This window comes from Somniosus microcephalus, chromosome 4 (assembly GCF_052327205.1).
Source record: "Somniosus microcephalus isolate GS21.2 chromosome 4, FLI_Smic_1.0, whole genome shotgun sequence".
Classification (NCBI taxonomy): Eukaryota; Metazoa; Chordata; class Chondrichthyes; order Squaliformes; family Somniosidae; genus Somniosus; species Somniosus microcephalus.
The window spans coordinates 276004014-276023467 of NC_140990.1; the positions used below are offsets into that span (position 1 = coordinate 276004014).

Sequence of the window (19454 nt, forward strand, 5' to 3'; positions counted from 1 at the left end):
TAGTAGGCCAGATCACCAACAACGATGAGTCAGCCTACAGGGAGGAGGTCCAGCATCTCGTGAAGTGGTGCGCCGATAACAACGTGGCCCTTAACATCAAGAAAACCAAAGAAATCATTGTGGACTTCAGGAAGTCTAAAGGCGGAAGTCACACCCCCATCCACGTCAATGGGGCTGTGGTGGAAAGGGTGGACAGCTTTAAGTTCACATCACAGAAGACCTTTCCTGGTCCCTCAATACCTCCTCTCTGGTGAAGAAGGCCCAGCAGCGCCTATATTTCCTAAGGAGGCTGAAGGGATGTAACCTGTCACCCCTGATCCTTGCTAACTTTTACCGCTGCACAATAGAGAGCATCCTGACGAACTGTATCACAGTATGGTATGGCAGCTGTAGCTACTATGACCGGAAAGCCCTGCAGCGAGTAGTCAAAACTGCCCAACGCATTACCGGCACCTGGCTACCGACCATAGAGCACATATACCAGAAACGCTGTTTATGGAGGTCACGGTCCATCATCAAAGACCCTACCCACCCCAGCCACAGTCTGTTCGCCCTCCTGCCATCTGGGAGACGCTACAGATGCATTCGTACCCGTATGACCAGATTTAGGAACAGCTTCTTTCCCAGGGCTGTCATCCTACTGAACTCCACAAATAAACTCTAAAGCCTGCACATCTGCCAATGCACTTTATTATGGTTATGTTTATGTTAATGTATTACAAGCCAAATGTATGTTGAATGTTTAAATGTCTTAATCTAAATGTACACTCTCGGGAGCCGCAAGCCTACATTTCGTTGTACTGCACTTGTGCACTAACAATGACAATAAAAGTTGATTTGATTTGATTTTACCAGTAGTACAAAATTGTGGTCCCTGAATTAGTACTGTGAGATACCAGCATACAAACAGATCAACAGCAACAGAATCGAACCACTTCCGTTAAATGTGAACATGTTGGGACATATGAACACATCCTTTCCATACATGATTCATTTAAACAGCGGGGCCTTTCCTCATGAAAATGGCCTAACAATGGTTCCTGTAAACCGACCATAAAACCGGTAGCGAGGCCCGACCAGAGCATCAGACCTGTGTGGGAGCAGTGAGGAGCGGCGGAGCTTAAAACCGGCAGCGAGGCCCGACCAGAACATCGGACCTGTGTGGGAGCAGTGAGGAGCGGCGGAGCTTAAAACCGGCAGCGAGGTCCGACCAGAGCATCAGACCTGTGTGGGAGCAGTGAGGAGTGGCGGAGCTTAAAACCGGCAGCGAGGACCGACCAGAGAACCAGTGGATGTGGTGTATTTGGACTTTCAGAAGGCTTTCGATAAGGTTCCGCATAAGAGATTAGCATGCAAAATTAAGGCACATGGGATTGGGGGCAAGGTATTGACTTGGATAGAGAACTGGTTGGCGGACAGAAAGCAAAGAGTTGGAATAAACGGGTCATTTTCCGAGTGGCAGGCAGTGACTAGTGGGGTACCGCAAGGATCGGTCCTAGGACCCCAGCTGTTCACAATATATATTAATAATCTGGATGAGGGAATTGGATGTAATATCTCCAAATTTGCAGACGACACAAAGCTGGGTGGGAGGGTATGCTGTGAGGAGGATGTCGTGAAACTCCAGTACGATTTGGACAGGTTGGGTGATTGGGCAGAAACATGGCAAATGCACTATAATGTGGATAAATGTGAGGTTACCCACTTTGGTGGCAAAAACAGGAAGGCAGATTATTATTTGAATGGCAATAGATTGGGAGAAGGGGAAGTGCAGAGAGACCTGGGTGTTCTTGTGCACCAGTCGCTGAAGGTAAGCATGCAGGTGCAGCAGGCGGTTAAGAAGGCAAATGGTATGTTGGCCTTCATAGCGAGAGGGTTCGAGTACAGGAACAAGGATGTCTTGCTACAGTTGTACAGGGCCTTGGTGAGACCGCACCTTGAATATTGTGTGCAGTTTTGGTCGCCTTACCTGAGGAAGGACGTTCTTGCCATGGAGGGATTGCAGCGAAGATTCACCAGGCTGATACCTGGGATGGCAGGAATGACGTATGAGGAGAGATTGTGTCGATTGGGCTTATACTCACTGGAGTTTAGAAGATTGAGAGGGGATTTTATCGAAACCTACAAAATTCTGTCAGGCCTGGACAGACTAGATGCAGGAAGGATGTTTCTGATGGCCGGGGAGTCCAGAACCAGGGGTCATAGTCTAAGGATAAGGGGTAAGCCATTTAGGACAGAGATGAGGAGGAATTTCTTCACCCAGAGAGTGGTGAACCTGTGGAATTCTCTGCCACAGAGGGCGGTGGAGGCCAGTTCATTAAATATATTCAAGAAAGAGTTGGATATATTTCTTACGGCTAAAGGGATCAAGGGATATGGGGAGAAGGCAGGGACAGGGTACTGAATTTGGATGATCAGCCATGATCTCATTGAATGGCGGAGCAGGCTCGAAGGGCCGAATGGCCTACTCCTCCTATCTTCTATGTTTCTATGTACATCTTTTACTCTCTGCCATACTGATTTAGTGTAACCTGCATCTAACAATTAATCTTGATCACCTTTAGTTGCTTACTGGATTTCACATGAGATGTCCACTCGACCGATAAAACCAAAAGCTGGATAATGGTGGGAGGAGGCGCGTGTGGAGCTTAAACACCAGCATGAACCAGTTGGGCCGAATGGCCTGTTTCTGTGCTGGACATTCGATGTAAACTTGTTGTCTAAAATTTTCTTCTCGGCTCTTTTAGCAAAGATGTTAACACAAAAAGATTAATGCCTCTACGAAAACAGAAAAGAGGAATTTCAGACCATTGTGCACAGGGTGATTCAGCCCATTTATTTGTACCTCATTCTCGCACATTATAAAAACAGTAGTTATTCAGGAAACTCTTTTTTATCTGGCACCGGCGTGGTGCCGGTTTATCAAAAAGTCCGGATTACAGAGAGGTAGAGTAAAAGGTACGAGAGCCCCATACACGGCCACAGATCCAGGCTTCCCTGTTGCATAGCAACAGGTGCAAGAACCCCGGTTACACGGCCACAGATCCAGGCTTCCCTGTTGCATAGCAACAGATGCAGGAACCCCGGCCACAGATCCAGGCGTCCCTGTTGCATAGCAACAGGTGCAAGAACCCCGGTTACACGGCCACAGATCCAGGAACGGCCACTAATATGAAGTAAAACTTACCTGAACCTCCTACTGAATTTTGCCGGTTAACAGAGATTTCCGGTTATTTAGGTACCAGTAAATCGAGAGTTTCCTGTAGTAGGAAACAGTAAAACACTTGAATATATTCTGTCATATAAGAAGATGCGAGGAAACACTTGTACCTCACAGTGTAACCTCAAGGCCTTGGCCACAAAACATTACACACCAGCATACTGTATTATTTCTGCAAAAAATAATGATTATGGCTTGTTTTACAATAATTCAAATAAAACTTATTCCAATATATTTAACCAATGACACTTTAATTAAAATGAGGCATTTGAGGAATAGCTACTTGTAACAGTTCCTAAATTATAGCACATTGTAGTTTGTAGATGTCCTTGCATAGAGGCTGGAGACATTATGATTGCTATTGAGTAATGGCTGTACAAAAGGCATAATTTTCCCACGGCAAATGTCAGGATTGAACAGTAGGATATTCATCAAAAAGTAGAACAGGTATATACGTATGAAACATTTGCCTGTTGACTGCAAAAAAAATCCTCAAGTATGCAATAATCTGATCGCCTTCAGCTTTAGTAATTATAAATCAGTAACCATCACTGTACTTTTCAACTACAGGAAACTCTCGATTTACCGGCAAAATTCAGGAATAGGTTCAGGTAAGTTTTACTTCATGTTAGTGGCCGTTCCTGGATCTGTGGCTGTGTAACCGGGGTTCCTGCATTTGTTGCTAAGCAACAGGGACGCTTGGTCTGTGGCCGGAGTTCCTGCACCTGTTGCTAAGCAACAGGGAAGCCTGGATTTGTTGCTGTGTACGGAGCTCTCGTACCTTTTAACTATACCTCTCTGTAATCCGGAGTTTTTGATAAATCGGCACCACGCCGGACCCGTCGGTGCCGGATAAAAAAGAGTTTCCTGTACCGAGTTCTTTTCAAGCCATTGACATGCTTTTAGTTAATGGAAACTATTAAATGTTAGCATTTATAGATATAGGGATACATTTTCAAGTTGTGGACGGGTGTATAAGTGGCGGTGCGGATTGGTCACCCGTTCTAGAAACCGCCTGATTTTCACTTCTACTGCTTTCAATGATAATGAAAATTGGGTGATTTCTATAACGGGTAGCTGATCCGCAACGTCCAGGTGGCAAGTTGGAAATCTCTCCCATAGTTAATTACCTCTCTCCTGTCTCACGTGTTCTCTATCTTAATGTACACTAAAACTAGCATTTGAATTCTTGCATTTTTATTAAGGAGGTAAATAATATAAACAGGGCAGGTGGCAGAATGTAATTTCCCCTCTCGATTGGAGGGAAAGAAACAAAACCGAGGTTCTGATATGATGTCAGTATAAAGAAAAATTACAAATGTTGGCTTTATTGGGCCTGTGTCTGAGCAACCCATGGCCACACAGTCTAGAAATTGAGGTGGGAAAATTGAGAACGGCCCCATCCAAGTCATTTGCATGGGTTCATTGGCCATGTGCTTATTGCAGGCACAAGGCCAGCTCCCATCTCCTGGGGAAGCCCCAGAAATCCTAGGGCAGTGTAAAGGGTGCGAAGACCATGTAATGGGTCTCTGTCCCCTTTTCCTTAACCTTTGCACCTGAGTAATGGACACCCAATGTGGGCAAAGTTCAGGAAGATTGGACCCATCTCCCACTGTGTATGCCTGCGCCCAACTAAGCTGACATTGCACGACAATGCAAAGTCAGGTTATTTAAATATCTTCGTGGTACTCCTAATACTTAAAGCATGAAGTTCTGGGAGCGCCACAGAGGTAAGAGGCCAGGATGTCTGGCACCAGCAATAGAAAGGGTCTTGGCTACCCATATGGAACAACCCATTAAAAAAAAATATTTGGAATGTTTTGGAGTTTAATGCCCCCTTCATTGCATTGGCCTTTGGACCCTGAAGAAATGAGAACCATGAAGTAAGGATCGTGCGATTAGACTGACTAAGCTACTGAGCAGCAACATTTAAATTTATCTGTAAGACCTCTCTTGAAATGCTTGTTGCGATTTGGGGCTGAGGGCCTGGAGCATTACTCAACCACCACTTTCTTTTCTCAATAGCTGAAATTTCAAATGTCCAAAATAAGGTTTAAACAAATTTTTTTAATGTATTTCGCAATTACCTGATTAAAGTTATCAATTGTCTTTTAATGAAATCAAGGCCTGAGCCTGTCTCAAAAGTCTGGATTTCAACTGGATATTTTTCCCTTGCGACAATTAGAGAAAGCTTTCAATCACATTTGTGCATTTTGTGCATGTGCAGTTTGCAGAAGTTCCCAGTGTGCAGGAACGGGGTTGATGTGTGTGGCCTATGATTGCTTTTTCTCAAAGGATTGCCTGGATGCAGCGCTTAGTGAAAAATCAGGTAGGAATCCCACGCCTGCAATATAGCCCGTCTAATAGATGGAAAATTAGGTTATTGTTACAATTTTCAGATCTTCCTTGGATGGTCTTTTGAGTTCAGCAGTGCTGATCACTCCCATAAGTGCTCCTTGCATCTTGCATTCAGGAGTGTGCCCATATTGACAAATATCTAATCATACATGTGCCCTCACATGCACTTTTTCAATCTTTCAGAAGAAGGACTGAAAAACACTTCAGCGAGATGAAGGCAGGTACAAATCATTATGCTGCTTAAATTTACAGACAGCAGGTGAACATGCAGAGTCACTTTACCTAACTTTAAACCAGTTGTGTTCCCCTACGGTGACTATGAAAACGGCGTAATCTAAAGTTCAACAAGAAGTCTGTGGGAACCAGTACATACAAGTGGCTGTATTTAAATAACTCCAGAAGGCTTTTGTGCCACCTTGCATAAAGATCTACGTGGGAAGTCAGGGACACTTTAGGTGTCCAGGGCGAACACATGCAGGAGGTGTCTCCAGCTGCAGCTACTCGAAATCCGCGTTTCAGAGCTGGAGCTGCAGCTGGAGTCACTGTGGAGCATCCGCGAAGCTGAGATCTTCGTGGATAGCACGTTTAACGAGGTGGTCATACACAGGCAGACAGGAAATGGGTGACTGCCAGACAGAGTAAACGAACTAGGAAGGTAGTGCAGGAGTCCCCTGGGTCCATCTCCCTCTCCAACAGATTTTCCGTTTTGGATACTGCTGGTGGAGATGGTTTCTCAGGGGAATGCAGCAAGAGCCAAGTCCGTGGTACTACGAGTGGCTCAGCTGCACAGGAGGGGAGGAAAAAGAGTGGGAGAGCAATAGTGATGGGGGATTCTATCGTAAGCGGAACAGATAGACGTTTCTGTGGCCGCCCTGGAGCCAGGGTCAAGGATGTCACTGGCTGCAGGGCATTCTGAAGGGCGAGGGCGAAGGCGAACAGTCAGAGGTTGTGGTTCACATTGGTACCAACGACATGGGTAGAAAGAGGGATGAGGTCCTGCAACAAGAATTTAGGGAGCTAGGTAGCAGATTAAAAAGCAGGACCTCAAAGGTTGTAATTTCTGGATTACTCCCGGTGCCACGTGCTAGTGAGTATAGGAATAGGAGGATAGAGCAGATGAATGCGTGGCTAAAGAGTTGGTGCAGGAGGGAGGGCTTTAGTTTCCTGGATCACTGGGTCTCCTTCTGGGGAAGGTGGGACCTGTACAAGTCGGACAGGTTGCACCTGAACCGGAATGGGACCAACATCCTTGCGGGGAGGTTTGTTAGTACTGTTGGGGTTTAAACAAACTAACTTGGCAGGGGGATGGGATACGTTGTGGAGCTATAGTAGGGGGTGATGCACAGCCAAATATAGAGGAAAAAACAAGTCCGCTTGGAAGGCAGAGCAAATATGTAACGGTACAAGGGAGTATGGCAAGGCTGGATGGCATTTATTTTAATGCAAGGAGTATTGCGAGTAAGGCAGATGAATTAAAGGTGTTGATGAATACATGGGAGTATGATATTGTTGCTATCACAGAGACATGGTTGAGGGAGGGGCAGGACTGGCAGCTCAATATTCTGGGGTATAGAATCTTAAGGCGAGACAGAGGGGGGTGTCGCAATATTAATCAAAAAGTCAATTACTACTGTAAGGAGGGATGATATCTTAGCAGGTTCCTCTAATGAGGCCATATGAGTAGAACTTAAAAACAAAAAGGGGGCAAGCACTTTGCTGGGAGTGTACTATAGGCCCCCAACAGTCGGGGAGATAGAGGAACAGATATGTAGGCAAATCTCAGAAGTGTAGAAATAATAGGGTAATAATAGTAGGGGATTTCAACTTCCCCACTATTAACTGGGATAGCCAGAGTGTGAAAGGCTTAGAGGGTGCGGAATTCTTAAAGTGCATCCAGGAGAGCTTTTTGAGCCAGCATGTAGAAAGTCCTACAAGAGAGGGGGTGGTACTGGACCTAATTCTAGGGAATGTAGCCGGGCAAGTGGTAGATGTGTCAGTAGGAGAGCATTTTGGTGACAGTGACCATAATTCGGTGAGATTTAAGGTAGTCATGGAAAAGGACAAAGATGGACCGGAAATTAAGGTTCCAAATATGATAAGGCAGGATCTGTCCAAAATGGACTGGGATCAGCTACTTGTAGGAAAATCCACATCAGAGCAATGGGAGTCTTTCAGAAAGGAAATGGAGAGAGTACAACGCCAACATGTTCCCGTAAAGGTCAAGGGTGGGACCAACAAGCCCAGGGAACCCTGGATGTCAAGGGATATACAAGAATGGATTAGGAAAAAAAGGGAGGCTTTTGGCAGATACAAAGGATTAAAAACAATGGACGCCCTAGAGGAGTATAGAAAGTGCAGGGGGGTACTTAAAAAAGAAATTAGCAGAGTGAAGAGGGGGCATGAAAAAACAATGGTGGGGAACATAAAGGAAAATCCCACGGTGTTTTATAAGTATATTAAGGGCAAGAGGATAACCACGGAAAGAGTAGGGCCCATTAGGGACCAAAGTGGCAATCTGTATGTAGAGCCGGAAGATGTAGGTGAGGTTTTAAATGAATATTTTGCATCTGTGTTCACTGGAGAAGGGTGATGTAGGCATAGAAATCAGGCAGGGGGATTGTGATACACTTGAACAAATTAGTATTGAGAGGGAGGAGGTACTAGCGGTTTTAGCGGGCTTAAAAGTGGATAAATCCCCAGGCCCTGATGGGATGTATCCCAGGCTGCTGTGGGAGGCAAGGGAGGAGATTGCAGGGGCTCTGACACAAATTTTCAGAACCTCTCTGGCCACAGGGGAGGTGCCAGAGGACTGGAGGACAGCTAACGTAGTACCATTGTTCAAGAAGGGTAGTAGGGATAAACCAGGGAATTACAGGCCAGTGAGCCTAACATCAGTGGTAGGGAAATTATTGGAAAAAATTCTGAGGGACAGAATTAGTCTCCACTTGGAGAGGCAAGGATTAATCTGGGATAGTCAACATGGCTTTGTCGGGGAGATCATGTCTGACCAATTTGATTGAATTTTTTGAGGGGTTGACTAGGTGTGTGGATGAGGGTTGTCTACATGGACTTCAGTAAGGCTTTTGACAAAGTCCCACATGGGAGACTGGTCAAGAAGGTAAGAGCCCATGGGATCCAGGGCAATTTGGCACATTGGATCCAAAATTGGCTTAGTGGCAGGAGGCAGAGGGTAATGGTCGAAGGTTGCTTTTGTGACTGGAAGCCTGTGTCCAGTGGTGTACCGCAGGGATCGGTGCTGGGTCCTTTGCTGTTTGTAGTGTACATTAATGATTTAGATATGAATGTAGGAGGTATGATCAGTACTGGGGAAAGCGGGATCTGTATCGTGGGGACGGTCTTCACCTGAACCGTGCTGGGACCAGTGTTCTGGCGAGCCCAGGAATCTAAAGCCCTCCCTCCTACACCATCTCTCCAGCCACACAATAATCTGCTCTATCTTCCTATTTCTATACTCACTAGCTCGTGGCACCGGGAGTAATCTGGAGATTACTACCTTTTTCCGAGCACCCTAAAATCTGCCTGCAGAACCTCATCCCTCTTTCTACCTATGGTGTTAATACCGCTATGGACCATGACCTCTGGCTGTTCACAGCTGAGTCACCTGTGATGCTGTGGACTTGGCTCTGGCTGTACTCCCCAGAGGAACCATTGCCCTTACCAGTATTCAATCCTGGTTAGAGAGTGAGATGCACTCAGGGGACGCTTGCACTATCTGCCTGGTCCTCCTTGTTTGTCTGACGGTCACCCATTCTCTCTCTGCCTGCACACTCTTATGCTGCGGGGTGACCACCTTCTGAAATGTGCTATCCACTTAGCTCTCAGCCTCACGGATGCACCGCAGTGACACCAGCTGCTGCTCAAGCTCTGAAACCTGGAGCTTGAGCTCCTCCAGCTGATGACACCAAACAGCGATCTAATACTAAGAAACAAAGATGAGGCTTACCCGGGTTGTGCTCGGGGTTGTCATATTCTGGCATCCGCACAGCTATTCCAGCCTGTTGTACCTTAGTTGCATTATTTTTCTACCAAAGCATGAGGTTTGGGCTCATTTTTATAATAGAAAATGATGCCTGATGATTGGCAAGCTTGCTTTTCCATATCTCTTAATTAGAAGGTTACCAATGGTGGGACCTAGGGCAGGTGATGTTCATATGCCCAAAGGTTACTTCAGACCAAGTTGGAGACCATTAACTTTTCTTTGTTCAGCTTGCTTGCCATTTTCGACAAGCTGTGAGCACGTTCTCCTGCCTGGCCCCAGACATGGGTCTCTAGAGTATTGTCTTCTTCAAGGCCATGCTCCACAGCTGCTTGCCTATCTCATCTTGGGCAAGAACAGCCTGTGTCTCTTTTCTCAGACATTCAAATTCAAATTATACCTTATTGATTGTATGGTTCAAACTATCATGACAATGTTCAATCACAGGTCTTTTGACTAAGCTAACTATGCAATTGTCTGGTTAACATACTGAATAAATGATTCAATTAATACAATGTAGTTTGTCTCGAGATGGTCTTTCCACGGTGGAGGGGTTGGATTAAAATGACTGCCAGGAACCTCTGATCCCTTCACAGTATTGCAAATAAGAGGAATAAACCTCACAACCCTGTCCCTGATTAAATACATTTGCCTTTAGCTTTGAAACAGACCAATGCTTTCATGGGTTTGGTTGGAACCAACTAGTTTTACAATAAACTGCCTAGGTCTTTATTGACTTTCACTTAACACGCTGAGATATATTGGAAATGAAAATTGGATAGTTTCTATAATAGGTGGCCACTCTGAAACGGCAGTTTTACACTGGGCAGCAAGTTGAAAATCTACCCCATAATAGGCTTCCTGTGATGCTGCACATAATACCCCAGATGGGGCCTCACCAAAGGTAAAAGTTCTTTAAATTTGAACTTTATTCCTCTGCTACATAGTGCTTTATATATCTTAATACTTTATCTGAATTCTTGTTTCATTGATTTTGTATGGAAGATGTAATATACTTGGGTAGAACAAATGAAAGGCAGAGACACAATGGCCGCGTTCTTGCCAGCCCTGGGGAGGCGGGTATGGAGGCAGGACTACCGGGAAAATGACAGAATTTGGGGGCGGGTGCCCAACCTGCCTCCGTGCCATCTTGCCAGGAGGCGGGTAGCCGATCCGCGCCAGGTCCCATCTCCTTGGAGGCGGGAAGGGGATTACAGTCACTTAACTGCCTGTTAACAGGTAGTTAACAGGCAGATAAGAGGATTATCCCCAGCTTCCCGAAGGCTCCAAACCCCTCCAGGGTCACCGAGGCAAGTAGTGGGTCTGCGGGGGTCGGAGGGGTGAAAAAGTGCACTGTGAAGGTAAGTGATGGGTACAAGTGTGGAGAGGTGAGTATCTGAGGTAGTGTTAGAAAAAGTTTACTTACCTTTTGTTTCTTCCTGCAGGCTTCAGTCGGTGGGTATGCAGAGTGTCTCGCACCTCCGCGGCAGAGATGACAGATGGCCATTGTATTCTCCAATGCAACAACCATCTAATTTCTGCAAAAGAAAGAAGTTTGATGAGGTCTTGAATTCAAGAACTCATCAAACTACAGAGAATGTCAGTGTTTGACAGCTTCACAGAGTTGTCAAACGATGGCAATTCATCTGTCAAAAATTTGACAGATGAAACGTCATAATTGACGTTCTCTGTAACCGGCTTTCCCTTAATTGGCCTGCTAAGCCCGCTGGGCAGGCTTAACAAGGTCAATCAAGGGAAAATAGCGTGGGTTGGCCAGAAGTTGATGGAGGCGGGACTGAAACCTGACAAGTGGGAGTCCCGCCTCCAAACGATCCCCAGTGGCAAAATCCAGCCCAATGAGTTGCTAGTCCATGTGCCTGTTTATTAGGCCAGTGCAAACTGAGCATGCTCATACCAAACCATGTGATAATTACACTGCTTTCCCCCTTTAAAAACAATGTACATATTCCCCTCTCAAATACAACAAAACTATGGTCCCGCCTTTTCCAACATTACACGTACCACATAACAAAAAACTACTGGCCTTTTTTCTTTTACATGAACTACAAATCCAGTTTAATAATAGGTTTGCAGAGCCTTCCTGATCTCCTTACAGAAGGTTTTGGTGTTGAACCAATTTTCGGGCTGTTTTGGTTCCGAACTCGGATGATCCTGTTTCTATCTCAGACTTGTTACTGAAGTCTGAATGGAGTCAAACTCATGTATGTGTTCATGATCAAGTGGTTCACAATCATGTCTTGGTTCATCTCGAGCAGAGATCATTTGATCTACATGAACACTTTGGATTTTGTCACCAATTTCAACCAATTTCTATTCAACTCTTGAGGCCAAATTCGGTTGAACAAGCCTCAATCATGAAGTTCAGCTAGAATTCTATTTCTCAAAGAAGTAGGTACCACCACTCTGTTTCCCCACTTGATACAACCTTGCTCACAAGACGGTTATGGAATGGTTTCAACTCTGTGTCCAGACACTGATCAGTCCATCCATTCAAGCTGCTTTCACACACTCTTTTCAGTACTGAGTCCTTTTGAGTCTCATCTGCAATCTCAGTTGCATTCATGGGAAAGTCTTTGTTAACTGCACCTAGCGTGAAAATCATACCTTCACTCCCAACACGAGTCCTCATGCAACCTGGACAAGGTATCTGCGTTTGCGTTTTGCTTTGAAGTATGATATTCAATCGTGTAGTCATATTGTGATAACAACATTGTCCAACGTTGCATTCTTGACGCGGCCATTGCAGGGATGGCAGATTTGGGTGCCAATATTGCCAGGAGCTGTTTGTGATCAGTTGTCAGGATAAACTTTCTGCCGGTCAGGAACTGTTGGAATTTCTATGGCGAGTGCTTCCTTTTCAATTTGCGCAGTTTATTTCACTCTTTTTGTGAGGGTTCCTGATGCAAACGCGATTGGTTTCTCTTGGCCGTCATCCTTATGACCACTCCCACACCGTAACTGGAAGCAACACACACTAACTTAAGCTCACGCTCTGGTGTCGTAGTGCACACGCTCTGGTGTCGTAGTGCACAAGTAGAGCATCGCTAGAGAGACTTCTCTTACAAGCGTCGTAAGCTTCCTGTTGTGCTTTCGTCCACTTCCATTGGACGTTCTTCAGGAGCCCGTGCAATGGAGCTAACATGGTTTCTTACTCGGGTAAGAAACATGTGTAGTACTGGACCATTCCAAGGGAGGATCTTAACTCAGTCATGTTCTATGACTTTGGAGCATTGATGACAGCATCAATCTTTTCCTTCACTGGTTGCAAGACATTTGCATCAACTTTCAGGCCAAGGTACACAACCTCGGGCTGCACAAAAGCACATTTTCTCCTTTTTCAATTTGACATTGTGAGCATTCAACCTTTGAAGCACTATATCTAACACTTCTAAATTTTCTTCCTCACCGCTTGTTGCGATCTGCATTGTCTTGATTGCATAAGCAATTTGGAACTCCTTGAAAAATCTTATCCATCGTAGCCTGGAAGATTTTGGGGGAGGACTTTACATCATACGGCAGCTTGGTGTATGGGTACAGTCCCTTGTGTGTGTTGATGGTGAGATACTGTTGACTCTTTGACAACATTCAGCTGAGCGTAAGCGTGCGACAGCTCAAGCTTAGAGAAAACCTTTGACCCAGAGAGTGCTGCTTACAAATCTTGCGATGTAGGTAACGGATACTGCTCATCGTCAACTGCTTGGTTGATAGTAATTTTGTAGTCACTGCACAAGTTTTGTCTGCTTTGGGCACTACCACAATCTGGGTAGCCCATTCACTTTTGTCAGTTTTTACTAGCACTCCGTTCTCTCTGAGCTTCGCTAGCTCTTCCTCCACCTGACTTTTCAACACATAGGGGATCTGCCTTGCCTTACAATAGACAGGCTTCGTGTTGGACTTGATGTGGATATGCGCATCATACCCAGTGAAGCCCTCATAACTGTCTGCAAACATGCTTTCATACTTGTTCAGCATTGTGTCGAGTCACTTCTTTGAAGCATCTACACTGAAGATGTTTTTCCAGTTTAGTTTTAACTTTCTCAACCAGTCTTTGCCCATGAGGGTTGGCCTGTTGTTGTAGCTCGCTACAATAATAGGCAGCTTTACTGACTGGCCGTTGTGTTGAACTGTACATTCCATTTGTCCACAGGTCTAGGATTTCTCCGGCGTAGGTTTTTAACTCTACGGTACTCTTTGTAAGTAATATTTGATTAAACTTACACTCATATATGTGTCCTTACTTATGATAGAGCAGTCTGCTGCCATGTTGATACACATCAATACATTGCTCGTTGATCAAAAGTTTTGTACGGAAGTCTTTCTCACGACTGTTAGCGTTGCCACTAGTGGCATAGATACTGTAGTTGCCTAGTTCTTCAATATCAGGTGTATTCACTTCAATATTGTGAACTCTTCCCTTTTGTTGTTGCTGCCATATATTGCCACAAGCTGTTAAAATATGGCCTTGCTTCTGGCAGTGAAAACACTTCGCATTTCTGTATTGGCAGGACTGTGGTGAGTGATTTCCTTTGCAGCGATAACAATTCACTGAACTCTCACTGACATGCTTTTGACTCGGTCTCGCTGCTTTATGTTTGGCGGTGGCTTTGTAACTGTAGACCTCAGCTGCACTAGTCACTTGAGTGTTGGATGGAGTTCCCTAGCATTCTTAAACTTCGGCTCCATAGAGCAATTTTGCATGCTATGTCAAACGTTAGGTTCAGAGTGTTCAGTAACTTGGACTGTGTCCGCTCATCCACCAGTCCACACAAACTTATCTTGCAATGCACGATCCAAAAATTCGCCAAAGTTGCAATGCAAAGACAGGTTCTTAAGAGCTACGTTGTACTCACTGATGGTTTCACTTTGTTTTGGTTTCTGATACAAAACTTACAGCTCTCTGCTATTTCTAACTGCATTGAGTTGAAATGGTCCTCTAGTTTCTCGACAATGTCTTCAAATGACACATCCTTCGCTTTCCCTGGCATGAGTAGGTTTGTCAACGTTCCGTAGACATCTGGACCGATCTCTGTTAGGAAAAATTGCTTGCTTCTGTTCACTAATTATTTTATTTTGAGCTTAAATTCTCATCTGCATCTTCGGTCTCAATAATGTTATTGGCCTTTTTATATAAAAATAAAAATTTTTTTTTTAAATCTCCATCTGTTCAATGCAAGACCTGAATGGTTCACAAGCTTGGCCATACATACCAAGGCTTCCGATAAATCCCGTAGGCGCAGCCATGATTGTCCCGATCCTGTTTAACAGTGACTCAGCACGCTACTTGTGTACATGTAAGAATCAACGCCGCTGTTGCTGTGTATAATTACACGCGAAGGCGAAGCACAGACAATTCTGCATTAGCATTAACAATAAAAATTGCAAAAATTCAGTTTAGGCGTTACATTCACCTTAAACTTGTCCACTCGAAGGTTGAACACTGTGCCCTTACATCATCCCTAAAAATGGCTTTGGGATCCCATCCTCGTCGCCCAAATATAATATACTTGGGTAGGACAACTGAAGGACAGAGACACGGAGTTGCTAGGCCATGTGATTGCTTTATTAGGCCATACCAAACCATGTGATAATACTTTACAGAAGACATATACTATAATATGTCTACTGCACCTATTTGAGACGTTGGACAAAAGGGGACCAGCTACCCCAACACAAGGATCTGTGCTGGGGCCTCAACGAGTCACTATATTTATTAATGGCTTGGGTAACACAGTAGAGAGCCATATATCCAAGTTTGCCAATGACACAAAGATTGGTGGTATAGCAAGTAGTGTAGATGGGAGCTTTATATTACAGAGACATTGATAGATTGTTAGTGGGCAAAACTGTGGCAGATGGATTTCAATGCAGGTAAGTCTGAGGTCATCCATTTTGGGCCAAAAAAGGTTAGCTCAGTATTTAAACAGTGAAAAGCTAGGATCAGTGGAGGTTTGGAGGTCCATGTACATTGAGCATTGACACTGCAACATATACAGGTCATATAGTGCTAAACATGAGTGAACTGTTGACGTTTACCGGGTGTATATTGTACTTTGTATAGTGTGGAAGGACTGTTTCAACCGCTATCTATACTGCAAGTTCATCATTGCATCTGAAGATGAAACCATATACCATACTCTAAAATAAATTGTCTGCATGGAACCTTTGATATTATAAACATACTGTTGAAGCAAAATGAGTTTTCAAAGGATTCATGATTTTAATTGAAGTAAAGTTTCTCCTTTCACTCTATAAAAGTTAATTGTAAATTTGTATTTTCAAAGCAACTGCGTGTTGAATGGTAGAAGTCTAATCAAAGTAGCCTGTATGAGACTACTGCAACATTTTAATTTGACTACAGTGAATGTCATTAACATATGAAAATGTAATGTTTGTTTTTTTAATCTGCATGTAAATTGTAATTTCATCTGCTTATATCAATAGTATAAATCAAAAGTAAATTGGAAGCTAATTGAAAAATAACAAAATACACTCTCTCTTGTATACCAAAGAACTCATTAGGACTAAAGAGATTGTAGAGATCGAAATGAAATTATTCTAATGAATTCCTGCACCTCAAGAGCCACAATTCATAAATTTTGCCATTGTAATTGCTATTAATATTTGACACCCTGTAGTCATTTGTCTCTTTACTTTACACAGATGAATAGTGACTTGATGTTTGTTTCAAAGTGAAAAGTAATACTATTTTTATCATTCTTTGTTCTAATTATTTTTAATACCAAGGGATTTTAGCAACTACTTTTTATTATGGTTCAAAGTAAAAAGAGGAATTGCAAAAAAGAGTAAATAAAACATGTCTGTGTATAGCAACCACCATTTCCATGCAGTCAAAAAAATCAAAAAAGGTATTGTTATATGTGAAGATACGCAGGAAAGAACATTTACTCACAATTTAGATCGTATGAGCTGTAAGAGCCGATTGAGCAGTGTAGAGCCATTCTTCAAATGCAGAGCTGAAGTTACCGCCTTGAAATTACTCCTGTGTATCTATTATTCTTTACAATATGTACTGTGAAGTTACTAAGGCAGCTTTATTCTATTTATCTCTTTTCATTTGCCTGTTAATAAATCTTTTTGATTTGTTCTCTTTGTTTAAGTCTGTTTTTAACATCTTTTTGTTTAGACAGTGAGTGGTGGTGAAATCATTTGTAATATTGACTTGGAAGAATTGCTGAGCCTAGCAGGGTTCAGGAACTGAATAATGTGCGTCGAATGTGCATAATCGTCCTGCTTTAATAACTGGTTGAATTTCCAGTTGCCTCCTACAGGTGCAGACTTACCGATGTCAGATTGGAGATGCCAAGGAAATTGCATGGGGGTGCAGACCTAATGTAATGGGCCTCTTCCCCTTTTTTCGTCTTCACTGCTCCTGGAAACTAAGCATTCCCCAGGCACTGCAATGAAGAAAATCCAGTCTACAGTTTCAGAGGTAGGTAGCTTTCCTGAAGTTTTTAAAATCCATGGGTGAGTATCATAAGTATACTTGTTCTCTGGTGGTGTAATGGAGGAGCATAGACCTGATCACTTAGGGTTTCATGGAGATGCGTGTATTCATCTAATAGGATTGGATCTGATGCATTAACAGGGAACAAAGTATACATCTCTGTATTCTGGTAGTCTATTGATGAGTATGTGATCTGATGGTCTGTGGAGAATCCTCACAATTGATCTCTTATTAGTCTCGTGGAGGGGGTGGGAGATGAGGGGAGGGCTGAAGGCTGGCATTCATACTTCCCAACCAATTTAACAAATGCATGGAAAATACTTCCAATCCCTATCTCTCTGGGGGCAACATGTATGCACACAGCTGCAGACCAACTGAAAAGAATCACACGGCGGATTTTTCAGGCCTCCCACCTTCTTGCGGCACAAAGGCCGGCTGGACCATCCAATATTGCGGCTGCCCAGGGACGTTTGATTTCCAGCAGCAGCTCGATCTGGCCCTCAAAATAGAATAACCCTCACGCTGGAGCTGTTGGGCAGCTGGCTATGCATTCTGGCCAACCCTCCTGAAGTCGGCTGGGGCCGGAATCCACCCCACTATTTTCATTGAATATGTAATTTTAGAGCAATTTCCTTTAGACTAAATAGTAAAGGGTGCAGTCAGAGGTGCATTTACTTCTACCACCATTCTTTTGAGAAACTACTCAAACGACTTTCTATTGGGGAGGAAAATGTAGCCAACTTTCGAATTTCTTAGTTGTTTTGCCAAATGGCTTTTATTGATACAGTAGTTACTGAGCTGATAGTGTTACTTGCATCCTTGAATATTGAGTCAGTTAAAGCTGTTTCTGTGATGCACTTTGTTTATTCAGTCCGTGACCAACCAGTTTGTCTTAAGAATGTCATTCTGATTCCCATAGTCAAATAAATTTTACTCTTCAGAATTCTTCAAATTGGCAAGAATTTCAAGATTGTGATGGTTTTATTCACTGCTTCTATTTAAAGACCTTTGTGTTTGTTCTTGAATATACTGAGATGTATTATACAGCACAATTTTTATTGAAAGGAAGATTGAAAATGTCATTATTTCTGATTCATAAGAATGTCAGCTAAACACAGTTATATAATGCATGACACACATACATACAATCTGGAGTGATGACTCCACATTATTCTTGTATTTCTTCAAGTACTATCTGGAGTTTTTAAGATTTACTGTGGAAAATTTTGCAAAACAGAACTGTCCTCAAATATATGTTCATAAGAAAATCAGTGTTTTAAATTTACAGTATCTATTTTTGTAACAACTTCAAGAATTGCCAGATGTGCTTAATATTATTTTCTAGGATGTACTAAACATAGAAAACATAGCTAGGGAAACCAGATTAAACTTGGCCTTGAACTTGCATTTTTCCCAGCACTACATAGGCTACAAAGTAAAAATGCTTTAGCCATGCATCTGTTCTCTTCAGAGTTAAAGCTGTTCAGAATACTGATTCCAACTGGATCCACCTCACACCTTTGTCTCCCTTCTTCCCCTCCTGTAAATTAAACAAGCAGTGACATGAAGTTCCTTGGCTGAAAGTGTGAGAATATATCGCATCTAGCCTCAACACATCGATCACTTTCTCAGTTCCAATTGTGGTGGGGGGAAAAAGGATATCCAAAGAATAATTTGCTTTTTACCTAAGAATACTTTTGAATGAACCATAAATGTGACTGGATAGCTAACTTTGGAGAAAGACATTGTCCTTATTTGGCTCTAGGCAACACTGTCATCAGTATGTTTTACAGGAAACTTTTTTTTATCCGGCACCGACGGGACCGACATGGTGCCGGTTTATCAAAAATTCCGGATAACCGAAAGCTATAGTAAAAGATACGGAGAGATGAGAGCTCCGTATAAAGCAACAGACCCTGTTGCTTAGCAACAGTTTCAGAACAATGGCCACAAGTTCCAAGTGTCTCTGTAGCTTAGCAACAGCTGCAGCCACACCCTTGCACAGCAACAGATGGAGGAAGGCAAGTACAATATGAAGTAAAACTTACCTGAACCTACTCCTGCATTTTGCCGGTTAACCGAGATTTCCGGTTATTTAGGTGCCGGTAAATCGAAAGTTTCCTGTATTTGTAATCTAAAGCTTCCATTGGCTTTGTATTTTTGTCTTTTTTGTAGTGATGAATGTATTGCAGGCATCTTTGGAAGCTGTTTCTTCACACCATACAAAATAAAATAGTCTTTTCATCACCTGCTCCTCTGGAACGTACCTTAGTTTAGTGGCAGTATTTCCACCTTCGAGTCAGAAGGTGCAAGGTTCAAATCCCACTCCAGATAGTCCCGGTGAGTGGAGACCGGAGCTCCGGCTCTGAATTCTGTTTTGACATCTAGCGGGA

General features: G+C 43.4%; 1 protein-coding gene across 5 annotated transcripts in view; it reads left to right on the forward strand.

The window, feature by feature from the left end:
* Nucleotides 1-19454, forward strand: part of b3galt1b (UDP-Gal:betaGlcNAc beta 1,3-galactosyltransferase, polypeptide 1b) — a 138372-nt gene that overhangs the window by 89136 nt on the left and 29782 nt on the right. For 4 of the 5 annotated variants that reach the window (XR_015078196.1, XM_085986462.1, XM_085986463.1 and 1 more), the window contains one exon: nucleotides 16873-17046. The gene's annotated coding sequence lies outside the window, so the exon portion shown is untranslated. The remainder of the gene's footprint in view (nucleotides 1-16872; nucleotides 17047-19454) is intronic. The other variant, XM_085986464.1, reaches the window with a different exon arrangement.